This window comes from Aedes aegypti, chromosome 3 (genome assembly GCF_002204515.2).
Source record: "Aedes aegypti strain LVP_AGWG chromosome 3, AaegL5.0 Primary Assembly, whole genome shotgun sequence".
In the NCBI taxonomy this organism is placed as follows: domain Eukaryota; kingdom Metazoa; phylum Arthropoda; class Insecta; order Diptera; family Culicidae; genus Aedes; species Aedes aegypti.
The window spans coordinates 338,487,077-338,499,984 of NC_035109.1; the positions used below are offsets into that span (position 1 = coordinate 338,487,077).

The window sequence follows — 12,908 nt, forward strand, 5'->3', positions numbered from 1 at the left end:
CGAAAAACCTTGGAGTATTTGAGACGTGATCCTAAAAATAAAGCAGTAGAAGTTTTTTTAACAGTGCTTGATGAGATTTTGACGGCTTTCTAATAAATTTTGCAGAAAACCTTTTTTTGATTTTTGAGAAAATTTAAATATGTCACTATGTTGGAGGTGCGACTGTTATGTTAATGTTTGAGGTTATGGCTTTCAGTCTCAAATGAAACACAAGAACGGATTTTTGCTTACATCCGACGTTTCGGACACATGTATTGTGCCTCTTTCAAGGGATTAGCTGTGTTAGTTCAGATAGTTCCTTGAAAAAGGCACAGTACATGTGTCCAAAACGTCGGATGTGAGCAAAAATCCGTTTTTGAGTTTTATTTAAAACTGAAAGCCGAAAACTCAAACATTTGTAACTGGGACCTATGAATTCAGATAAATTCAGAGCAACCTTCGTAAAAATTAATCAAAAATGTGACTAACCTTTTTGAAAAAAAAAAAACAGGTGAAAAATACTTTGGATCTCGGTCAAATTATTCTATGAATTGGATAGGTTTAGGACAAAAATTTGAACACCCAATTGACAATTTGGTTTCAAAACGATAATTTTTTGTTTGGGTTTGAATCGTTGATTAAACCTTAAGAAAACTTCACATGTTACTTGGGATGTATCTCTCAAAAAAAGTTTACCTTAAATCTATGAATGATTTCCTCACAAATCAGTTGTAGGTTTCATAACAAAACTTTCAAGCATAGAGTGACCAGTAGTGCCCTTTAAAATACAAAAAACCTTATTAAGTCTCGTCTCTATTTAAGAACTACTTATGAACGATAAGTAGTTCTTGAATAGAGACATACAATGATGATTCTGTGTCCCACTAAATCAAGCACGTCTTATTAACTTGTAGATGATCCCATTAGGAAGGATTGAAAATCAGCCCACCATTCTGTAAAAAAAGATTACAATGATCTCACCACGTATCTGCAAACAATTTTGGAATAAAGATGCTTCAAAAATCGTAGTAACATTTCTTATGAAATTTCTGCAAAAGAGCTCGTCGAGAGATTCACTGAATTGATCCTCAATATCCAATAATTTTAAATAGTATAAATAAAAGTAGTTTCTAACTGAGTTACATAAGACTATCGTGAACAAATGTCTCTTCTCCAGAAAGAATCTCTTTTCGACAGTCCTGAATTTATTTCTGAGAAAAAAATCTTGATTAGAAGTTTTACTCAATGAATTCCTGTAAAATACCTAATAATATTCTTCTGAAATTGCATAAGAAATTTAATTAAAAATTTATGGAACAGAATAAGCTACATCAGGAACATTTGTTATACTCTTGGATTATCTTCTTTAACACTCAGAAGTGCTCATAAATATATAAGCTGAGAAATGGTTTAGATGCAGTACATAGGTAAGGAATGTCAAAAATGATAAAAGGAAACATCAGAGACTGAACCGTTCACTTTCCGATTTGCAAGTTAAAATAAAAGGAATTTGATCATCAACTTATTCTCCTTTAAGCTTTCGAAACAAGGGGTGGAAGTATGTGAAATTTGTGTTAGTTAAAACTATATGATGTTTAATTTATTAGAAAATTATCAAATATAGTGAAACATTACGTAAACTACTTTCCTCCTAATTTTAAATTAAACGGTCTCATTTCGTAACTTACATAAATGCAACAATGTTTCCATTTCAAAACTTCTATACTATACTGAACTCGAATGTTACATAATTTACGGCAGGCAAATTTTATCTCCCGTGCAAACAATGGAATTTCAGCATTGCTTCTCCAGCCGAAAGATATAAAACTATTCTCGCATGCATTGTTGTTGGTGGCTGATACGCGTGGCGCTTGATATTCAAATGTGCAGCCAAGCTCCCAGGGCCTTCTTGGATCAGCCCACGAAAGCCCACCTGACTGACTGATAACTTGGCTGGGTGACTTGGACCCAGCACGATTAAATCAAACAAAAAAAGCAGGAAATCTCCCCAAAGGCGAGAAGACGCGCTCGCTGGAATGTCGCAATTCCGACACGCACCTGTACGCGGGCGCGTTCACGCATGCCTTCCGCCTCCCCCGCACTACCCCGCCTCAGGCTTTGACAGGGGGGTAACACACGTGTCATCCACCGGTAGTATTGTCGCAACTGGCTCTAATTGCCGGGTTGAGATTAGAGAACCCATGCGCCACACACGCACACGCAACCACGTACCGAAAACATTCAGTTTTTGTGTGGACGATACCCGATGCGTGGTGCGTTGATTTCTGGGAAGGTCGCACCTTCTAAACAACCTGCTTGGGCGAGCGCGCGCTATCAATCGACGTTCGATAAAGAATGGTCAACGCGTATGGTACCGTAACACTACTGAATTTATATGCTAGGAATGTTGTATGCTTTCAAAACAAAGTATTTCAACAACTCAAGCTCACACAGCATATCTAAAACTCAATGTTTGCATGTAAGCTTAGCTACAGCGGATTGTTTAATACTGATATTCCAAAAAAAAATGCTGTTAATAATTCTATGCAAAACTAACATTATCAAAAATAAAATAATTTGAATGTATAATTAGATATCTGTAAACTAGAACTCATAGAATGTCTGTGATGGCAAAGAAACATTCAGAATCCCTAAACCAAACAAATTTCGCCCCAGTGATCAATTTGACTCCAGATTACGGTAACCTACGAATTGTGTGTCAATCCAACTACCATAGGTGGCCGTAGCCCCAAGGTTGACCTCGAGCAGGCGCGAGCGTGCGCTTATTCAGCTGTCAAATTGGGATCGTCACATCGCGCGCACCCACAATTTGTAGGAGTTTTCATTTTCAAACCTACTCCAATCGCTTTTCCATTAATCCCCCTGGCCACTTTTGTTGTAGTCGCAGCAATCGGTCAGCTTGCTAAGATTAACTGGCACTGACGGCCATGGGCGTAGCCAGAGAAGAGCAAAGCTACCCCCTCGGCAATCTCAGGTTATTTGATTGGAAGAAAATCTGAATATTTCTTACTTTTACCTTTCAACTCATTTTGCTTAACTAATTAACAGAAATTGTGTTACAGTCAACTCTCCATAACTCGATATTGAAGAGACCATCGAGTAAGGGAGTTGTATAACACAAAACCAGTGCAAATGCGATCCAAGGGTTGGTCAAGAAAATCATCTTTCACTATGGTTCTCTAAAACGATATCGAGCTAAGACAAGACTTGCCAGGTCAAAGTGCAAAAATTGAACCAATTGTCTGTCCAAAAGATCACTTTTTTTCTATCTTTTTCTAACGAGATTTTTAACCCTAGGCTAGTTCATCTCGGGACCAACGGCTCTATTTCCCTTCGGAAGGAAGCCCTCACATGAACGTCTCAGAAAAAATAAATTGTAGAATCGAAGAATGCGCCTTTTGAGTGAAATTGCATGCCAGCAAGCGTAGTAGATATTTGAAATCAATAGTCTTGTGTTTAAATTTATCTGCATCTTTGAAAAAAGTGTTTGGCTGAATGAGGTAGGCATGATGACAATTTATTTCAAATACAATATTTTTAGCCATAAAAGCAATTGGCTGCATTTGACATTTCGTGACAGCGTGATCTGGGCTGCAATGGCGTTGATTTTTTTTTCCTTTTTAGCGATTCTTGTCTCAGATTCAATCGTGTTACTAGTTCATAAATAAGGGTTTTCACAAAAAGTTCAACATTTGTCGAAAATGATTTTAAATTTTAAGCCTACATTAATTTGATGTTGGTTCACCAGACAAATCTCTATAATGCTCCAATAAATAAGGGTGCTTGATTGGGAGCATTGGTATTGAAAATCGGCTGTTTTTTTTTCTAAAAATATTTCTAATTTTGAATATAAATCTGATCCCCAAAATATCGTGCATCCTATAGTACAATAATTGAGTGTTAAAAAACAAATTATAAGGTTCGAAAGTTAAATTTTTCGCTAGTTTTTTATAATAAAGTGCTTATGACCCTAGGAACCATGATTTGTGGCCATGATACCATGACATGAAATCAGATTGTTTTCCGTGTACATTCAAGAATCGTTCAGGAATCACTTCAATACATGAATAAAGAATTCCCACCAAAATTCATTCTTGGCTGGCTTCCCACAGTTCATCATGGTATTTCTAATATTTTTGTGATTATGCCATGCATCCCACCAAGAATTATTGATAGATAATATCCAGAAGTTCCTCCAAAATCTCGTTAGATATAGACACTGAAAACAATTCATCTAGTTTCGGTCGTTCCTCCATGGACAACTGAATTCAGTGAGGAAGTTTTCGATTTCAAGAATTATAACAGCAATCGTTATTATAGGAATTTTTAATGGTTCCACCAGGAGTTTAACTGAAGAAATCGACAAGCAGTTTCCCTCGAGGATATTTGAAAAAAGTCTAAGTATTGTTTCTACAAATAACTCCAGGGTTTTCAGAAAAATAGTAAGACACAGCTGTAGAGTTTCAGAAATATGTTTTCCAATAGTTTTTTTTTTCCAATAGTTCATCAGAAGCTTCATTGTTAGAGCTTCTTAGAGAGTTTAACCAGATATTACATGTACACGACGAAACACGTGTCAAATGTACGCATTGAAATTGAAACTGCAAAAAGAAACAACGAGCTCCGGTGGGGATCGAACCCACGACTCCCTATTCGCTAGATGGGCGCTTCAACCTACGAGCTGTGAAGCTCCTTGAGTTGAGCTCAGAGTTCGCCTTCGAACGGCGGGGTCTCACAAGGGGTACATTTGACACTTGTTTCGTGTACATGTAAACATCAAAACTTCAAAACCTCATAACATATATTAGTACAATTTTTTTTGCTTGATGTTTTGATTTACGCAAACTTGACTACCAGAACTTTTTAAAGAAGCTTTCCAGCAATTTTACTTGATTTTTTTCTACAAAATGTTCCAAGATTTTTTCATGTGTTCAACTATGATTTTTTTTACTCTAAGCACACTTCAAGGTTTGCTCCAGATAATTATTCACGAATACCTGGAAAAACCCATAATATGGAAACTTAATGGTATATTGCTTCACATATTTTTCTTGGATTCCACAAGAAGTTGCTCTAGAAATAATTGCAAGGATTTATTTTACTTTTTTTGTCTAGTGGAACCGTTCCAGGGTTTTGTTTTCAAGAATTATCTGAGGATTTTTCCCATATCTTCACGAAATGTTTGCAGAGATTATTTCAGATTCTTCTCTCCCTGTCATAAAACTATAACCTCATTCAGAATATCACCAGAATTCGTTTAAAATTTTCGGGTAACTGCTCCAAGGATTTCCTTAAAACATCTTCTAAAATGTCAAGATACATGTTTGCGGGCATTACTGTAATATCTCCAAGGATTACTATAAACCTCTATTCTTGTTAACGTTTGAATGCTCTTTCAGTCGAAAAACATTTTATATTCCCGTTAAAGCTAGCAAATTCAAGTCTGCATGGATTCGTTCGAATAGTATTCGATCGAAAGTTAGATCAGCCATAAACATGAATGAGGATAATAGGTTTTTATCCATAGATGCTTTTTACAAAAATTGATTGGACAAATTCTACAATGTTTTTTTTTAAGAAATTCTTCATGAATTATTTCAAGCATTTCTCCAAAATTTCGTTCAAGAACTTCTGTATGAGTTTGTGCAGGATTTGATCTAAGAATATTCTGAATGATTTCCTCAGAATTTCTTGTGCAAACTTTCTTAAGGAAGAGAGTTATTGAAGGTACCTATTCTCTTTGGTATTCGTGGACAAATTTGAATTGGAATTTCTCGACGCTTCGATCGAGAATCGTAAGAGAGAAACTCTTGAAATAATCTCTAGATAAACCTGTGTTTAATACCTGGAGGTATCAATGACAGAATACCTGAAGGAATTTCTATAATAAACTCATGGGGGTATCAGTGGAATTGTTTGATGAATTATCCGGATAATCCAAGGTGTTTTCTGACGAATTACTTAAAGAAGTTTAAAATGAAATTTTTGGAAGAATTGCTTCGAAAATTTTATTATTTCTTGCGTGTTTAACGCTTGATAAAACCTTAAGAAATTCGTTGTGGATATTCCAGAATATACCCAAAAGAAGTATTTGGAGAATTACCTGTAAGAATTTATTGTGCAATTCTTATCCTATCTTTCCATCTCTTGTAGAGAAATACCAAGAGCAATGATTGCAGTATTTCTTTATTGTTAGATAAAATGTTATAAATTCTAAAAAAAATCTAATCGAGCTGTTGTATACCCTGAAGGGATTATTCTAATCACCCAACAGTTAATTGGATCCGCTACCTAGCAAAGACATTAAGGTGATTATGAAACGAAGCCAAACTTTAAATTTTCAAGTGCACAAGACTTGAGAATCTGACAACTGTTCGCGTTGAAAATCAATCAAATTGTTTGCTTGCTGGTGATGACCAATGGGATAAATTTTCAACGTGGAGCGCTGTTTGGTTCTCAAGTCTTATGCTCTTGAAAATTTGAGGTGTGGCTTCGTTCCATAATCACCTTAAACTTAGTCGCATTTAAAAAAAAAAGCTGAGGACGAATACTCTTAAGAGAGATCGCAGCAAGCCATGCGCGCGAGTGGCTGCGTTTTGAATTTTGTGTCACGTTTACCTCGTCCGTGTTTTCTCAATTCGGCTGGGGAAAATTAGATTCGGCGGATGCCACGTGCAAATATTCTGTGGAAACATGTTTTTCAAAGTGATAAAAGTGTTTTTTTTTCGGAGATTATATCTGAAGATGATTTGTGGGGGTTTGCATTTTATTGCTTTAATTCGATTTGTTTGCGTTTTGCTCGAGAGTGCTCTGTGATGGCTCCAGCGGAAGGTGAATCGGTTGGAATGAAAAAGTTTTGGCTTAAGATTAAGTGGATGACTATTGTAGTGAAATCAGTGTACTAAACGGGATTGTGATGAAATAATTCACAGAATGAACATAATGGAACATTCCCATTATCAACCAACATTACAGCTAGTGAAATAAAACAAACCATTATGATGGAATTCAGTCTGCTGTGTATAATTCTGTGTCCTAAACTTTATAGGCAATGTTCTGACATTGTGATTTCCTCAATAGAAGAAGTGCAGTGATTTGTTAAGTCTGATTGTTATGTGAAGAAAACATATTGGCATATCGAAGATTTAATATCAATCGTGCCTGCGGCCATTGTGGGCTCACTTTTCTCGTGATGTGTACTGCAAGTATGATCTTCATAAGTGTTTCTAAATAAATTCAGTATCAATACACGGCGCGGTCCGTCAGGAGTTAATATTCAACGTCTAACTACAGCCAGGTGTACAAAGGATTACCCCAGTTGCCAAAGGTCATGGCTGAGATCATCCCAACATATTCCATATATTGAGTACTGAGCTCCATTTAAAGCTTCTACTTTCGAACTATACGTTACACTGTAGTACTTGTTTACAGTGAATTACAATGCGAAGCATCAATCCTGATATTCTGCCTATATTTGAATGCCAACTCTTGCCACTGTATTTTCCATACAACATTACTCAACAAGAAAGGGATAGGTTTCTTCTCGTTTCAGAGAGCGAGTAATGGCGCTTAAGCCAAGGCACTATAGCCAGAACATTAGGCCCAAATACCAATTTTACATCCTAAAAAAAAAGAAAACGTACAACAATGGAATGTGCACTAACGTTCTTAGCGAAGCCACTCTCAACGACCTTACCTATCCCCTAAACCAAAACGGTTTATATGGTTGTCTCCGTTTCATCATTCATAAAATTTTAAAATTTTCGTCTATCATGTTATTCATACGTGAATAATATGATCGCCGTCAATTTTTAAATTATCTTCAACATGATGTGTGCACAGTGAGCGTGGCCATTTTAATATTTGTATCACATTACGAATGTGCTGCAAATTTGATTGTTGACAAGAAAATACCAGAAGAAATTCTGATATTTCCAGGATGATTTTCAATATTGGCAGTGCAAGCGCTCAGAATAGAATATAAAAGAATAGAATAGAAAGCTGAGGATGAATACTCTTAATAGTATCGTTTATACACACATTTTGAGTGATTGTACAAAGAAAGTTTAGGAAATTGTGTGTTTTGACTGAGATATGTAAAGAAGTTTTAAACTCGATTGTACCTCCCTGCCGGAAATCCTGCCTACGCCCTTGCTGACGGCTTTGTAATGGAACGAACGGCGATGGAGCCGTGCCAAAACTCGTTTTCCACGGTTCTCGCTCGAACAAACGACTCGTAGATAGGTTACATAACCTAACTTCGATGCGATTGCATCCCCCTGAGACCAAACCTCCCTCCCCATCGTCCCCCACGAACAACGAAAGAGTCATGATCCAATTGTCATTCTTTCCAACTTTATCTAAGCTACTGGGTTAGAAGAGCGCACGGCGGCACTCTGCTCGGTCGCCCTCTGCTGAGACCCATTTGCTATCCGTCGTCGTAGAGTGGTTCTCAAAGTGGCGTCGAATATTGAATGAAGACAAAATACAATGATTCCCAAAAGTAGAATGTTTATTTTATGTTTTCTGTTATTGTTAACCTCATGTGAATTATGAATATTGAATTTTAAAAGAAGATGACATAGATCGGTAAAATTTAGAGACATAGATAAGATTGAAAGTATTTAGAAACCAAAAGAGTGATTTAGCGTTACGTATTATTGTAATATGTATTCTTATTTCAAAGTGTTTGTTTGGACAAACAGATGTCAGAAACAGTTTGGGAAACACTGCCGTAGATAGTCTTTTATTTTGCTATTGTCATCTCCCGCAGCCGATGGAACAATAAGACAAAAGATTTTACTATTATTGTTATTAGCGAGTCTCGGTTCTCGATGGGGAGCTTGCTACGGGTCGGCATTCACTTTGGGAGGCTGTCAGCTAGAACACGACTTGCGCGCTTGCTCTATTCACACGAAGCGGGAGATGAGAACTATCACCACGCCCTTTTACGGTCCAATAGGTACGAATAATCGAAAATTTCTGCTCCGCAGTTCGGGTTTGGAGTTTTCCGGGCGAGGAGGAGGGGGGACAGATTAGGAAAACGGGGTTGATAAAGGGGGAAGGGGGTGGATCGTGCCTCTCCCGTGATGGAATGTGGGATTAGCTTTTCCCCTCTCCAGAATGATCGTAATTGGCGTGCTGCCTAGTTTGATCAATCGCTTGCGTAATCTGGTAATGCTTGGATACATTGTTACTGGGAGCGTTGGAGATTGGAATGAAATGGATTTTTGCTCAGCTTGTTCTAACAATTTCTATAATTGAAATATGTGGTGCTCTTGTTCTTTAAAATGTGCAATGCCAGATTATGATCGAGAATTTCAAATTATTTGGAATAAAAAATTTAGTTAACACTTGAAGCTACTTAGTTTGAAAGCTTTTATTCATCTTCTTCTTTGTCTTTTTGATATTACATTCCTACTTGCACAGAGCCGGGTGAATTTATGAATGAAAAATGTAAATATCAATTTACATAACAGCATTCTTAGGAGTTAAGGATGGCTTAGGCGTCCGATACTGGGTGATCTGCTCAGTGTACATTGATGAAGTTTGTGGAAAAGAAAATTCAGAGAGATAATTTTAGCTTCTTTAATCGCTATTTGACAATAAGAGGAAAATTAATTCTAATCATGGATTGCATTCCTTATTTGTATCGTGACTTGATTCAAATTTTAACATAAAACACTTTAGAATGATTTTCCAATACTTCAATTTGTGACAAAAGGAAAGGACATGATTTTGAGTTTGTTATCAAGAGGTTAACAACCATTTTATAAAATCTAGAAAAAAAAGTATCATGTATGGTAATCAAACCTCCGTGGGTCGATGTTCCATTACTAGATATCAACTCATGGTACCATACTTAAACAAAAAAGGAAATGATATGATATGATAGTTCCTTAAAACTGTTTTTCAAAGAATATCTGTTATTGTTCACCACATTTTCAATTCCTATTTCTTAGTATTCAAATCAATCAATGTGATATCCTGCTCGTTGAGAGACGGTTTACTTTTACTATACGTTAACAATCGATTTAATTCTGAAAATTGTAAAAAAATGTGGAAAAAATGATGAGTTTGAATGCATTTTTGTAGGCCAACTTGAATTTTGTTAGCGTGCCTTGGCCCCAGGCTAGGCCCTTTTGGTTTTCAACAAATGAGCAAGAGTAAGTCATTGGCCTCTCACCAGGTTATAAGGCCAATGACAGTTTGCTTTCTCCGATTCTAGGCTCTCTTAATTGAGAGAGAACCGATCATTGGCCGTTTTGAGCAGGAAAAAGCGAATATTGATCGTTTTGAAAATCGAGTTTATAACGATAAGTTTCATGATTATGTTGACAATGTTTGCATAGTTTGTGGGTGTTGGGAGATGCTATCGAATGGTATTAACACCTAATTTGTTAACAATTATATAATTGGCCCTTTATAATTGATACACGAGATATAATTAAAAGCAACTATTATACTCAATTCCATGCGATGGATAATAGATACAAAATTACGATCGAAAATTGCCAAAAAATAGCTCTAAATTTGGCCAATCACAATCAATTAATACATATTTTTTTAAACAAACTTCTTCCTTGCAGAGCATTTGTACGAATATTATATATAAAACAGTTATTTTTATTTTAGCTATATTTCGAATATAAAATTTTGCTCTACCTTACTGTAATATGATGATCTATGAAATAACAATCTTTATTTCTAGTTGATTATTAGTTGAAACATTTTGTTACTTTTGACGATAATCATTTTTATTCTCAAAACAATTTTCAAAGAAATACAGTAAGGCCCGATTTTGTCAGTCCCTCGATGAATTTTAGGCTGACAAAATGGGGAACCTGACAAAATCGGGTCATTTTTTTGTTTCCGTTTTTCAAATTTTAACATGTTAATATCTGCTTGTGAAGCGCGTTTAGAACCTACATGGGCTTTAAAAGGGGGCGGTGAAGATGGGCGTATCCAGGTTTTTTTTTATCAGGGGGTGGGGCAGAAGATCGATTCTCAAAATTTCATTCACGATTTTCACGCCAAATCGATCATTATACACTACCTCTGCCCCCTGTTTGCATGAAACATGATAAAACTATGTAAGATATGCACCCATGTTTTCACAATAAGTAAAGTGAAGTCCTAAAGGCGTCTTGTTTCAGTGTTGAGTAACGGGTCCATTTTAATTCTTGGAGAATAACCTATTGGAAAAAATCTGAAGATCCGATTCGTTGTGGTCCCTTTGATCAGCAATATTGTTATGGCCAGTAAGTCAAACGGGATCAACCCTATTTCTCAGTTATACAACACCGTTGAATTACACAGCGTAACAAAAATGACATGTTTGCGTGTCTCAAGAACCAAATTATGTGTCTCTAGTAGATTTGGGGCTGCTGAATCTGATGCCGTTCTCAGAAATGTTCCAGCACGTCACAATTTTTAGCTACAGGTCGCCAAAGTTGTACAAAACACTGCTTTTATTAATGTTTACATGAAATTTAAAGTACAATTTATCATACTTTTTTGTAATCTAATCCACCAAACATGCAAAATAGAACTTGAACTTTCATTTCAGACATAATTTGATTGAAATTGCGCGATTAAATTTCGATTAAACCGATTTTTTCAACATGCTTGCAGTCTCCATACAAAATTCTTCGTTTCTTCTATATGGCAAAATACAACAATTCTCTAAACCATCAAAAAATAACTTTTCCGTATCGAAAATAATACAAACTTTGATGATAAGTATTGTTATACACATAAAGTTTGAATTCAGTGGCAAATTAAGATAAAATATTGTGTGCTTCGTAGCCTTGCGGTTAGCGGCGTCAGTCGTCTAGGCGTATTGTGCCACGGGGTGTGGGTTCGATTCCCGCTCCGGTCGGTGGAATCTTTTCGTCAAACGAAAAATTCATCGTTGGACTACTGGGTGTTTCGTGTTGTCCATTGCCTAATGTTAGTTATCGTTCAGTCTGTGCAGCCTATGTGCTGAAGACGGTGTAAATTGTCTTTATTGTCTTTATATTACCTTACAAGCTGGGAAACTTGCATGTAAGTTGGCTGAAATAGTCATTTTTTGCATTTTCAACAGTCAATATCACAAAAACTGGACGTGCTATGATATTTCTGAAAACGGCAATGGATTCAGCAACCCTTAATTAAGTGAATAGCGGTATTTTGGTGCTGGAGACAAAAACGTGTTCCGCAGTGTTATTTAAGAATTTCTCCCAGAACACTGACATTCCTAGAAACTCCTTCAAAATAGTATCAATAATTTGCTCGAAGCTCTTCTTAAAACTCCTTTAAGTAGAATTCAAAGAATGTTTCATTAGAAATTTTCCACAATTTTCCTGAAAATTATTTTTAAATTCGTACTGAAATGTTTTGATTTTGACCTATTTTTTCAATATTTCTGGTATGGAAACCACCAAATTATCTCTAGTTTCCATGATTTATATTTCGTTGTGTTCTTAAAGCAGAAGTATTCATAAATTATTGAATGAAGCTGTGAATAAAACTGTGAAATAATTCCTATGCCTATAGGATGATGAATTGCTTCACTATATTCTTAGTGAAATTCCTGGTCGAATTTCTGAAAATCTCCAGAGATGATTCCTGTAGGAATCCTTCGATAAGCTTTGCAACTTTTTAAAAACTCAGAAGGGAAAGTAGAGGAAGTTCTGAAGGAATCTTTAAAACTGGTTTTAGAGGAATATCGAAATTATAAAAAACAGATTTTTATGAGTCCAAGGTCAGACTTTATCTAGGATATTTTAAGAAAGCTTCTATAAAACGTATTTTTAAGGGATCTACTAAAAAGTTTATGATATTAAAGAAGACATGATCCCAATAAAACTTTAAGCAGCAAATGTTAAACATAGAAAATAGAATTATCATCAGTTTTAATGGAA

General features: G+C 35.9%; 1 protein-coding gene across 3 annotated transcripts in view; it reads right to left on the minus strand.

Annotated features, from left to right (window-relative positions):
- LOC5574813 (transcription factor Ken 2) overlaps window positions 1-12,908 on the minus strand; it is a 175,865-nt gene that overhangs the window by 55,945 nt on the left and 107,012 nt on the right. The window lies entirely within an intron of this gene.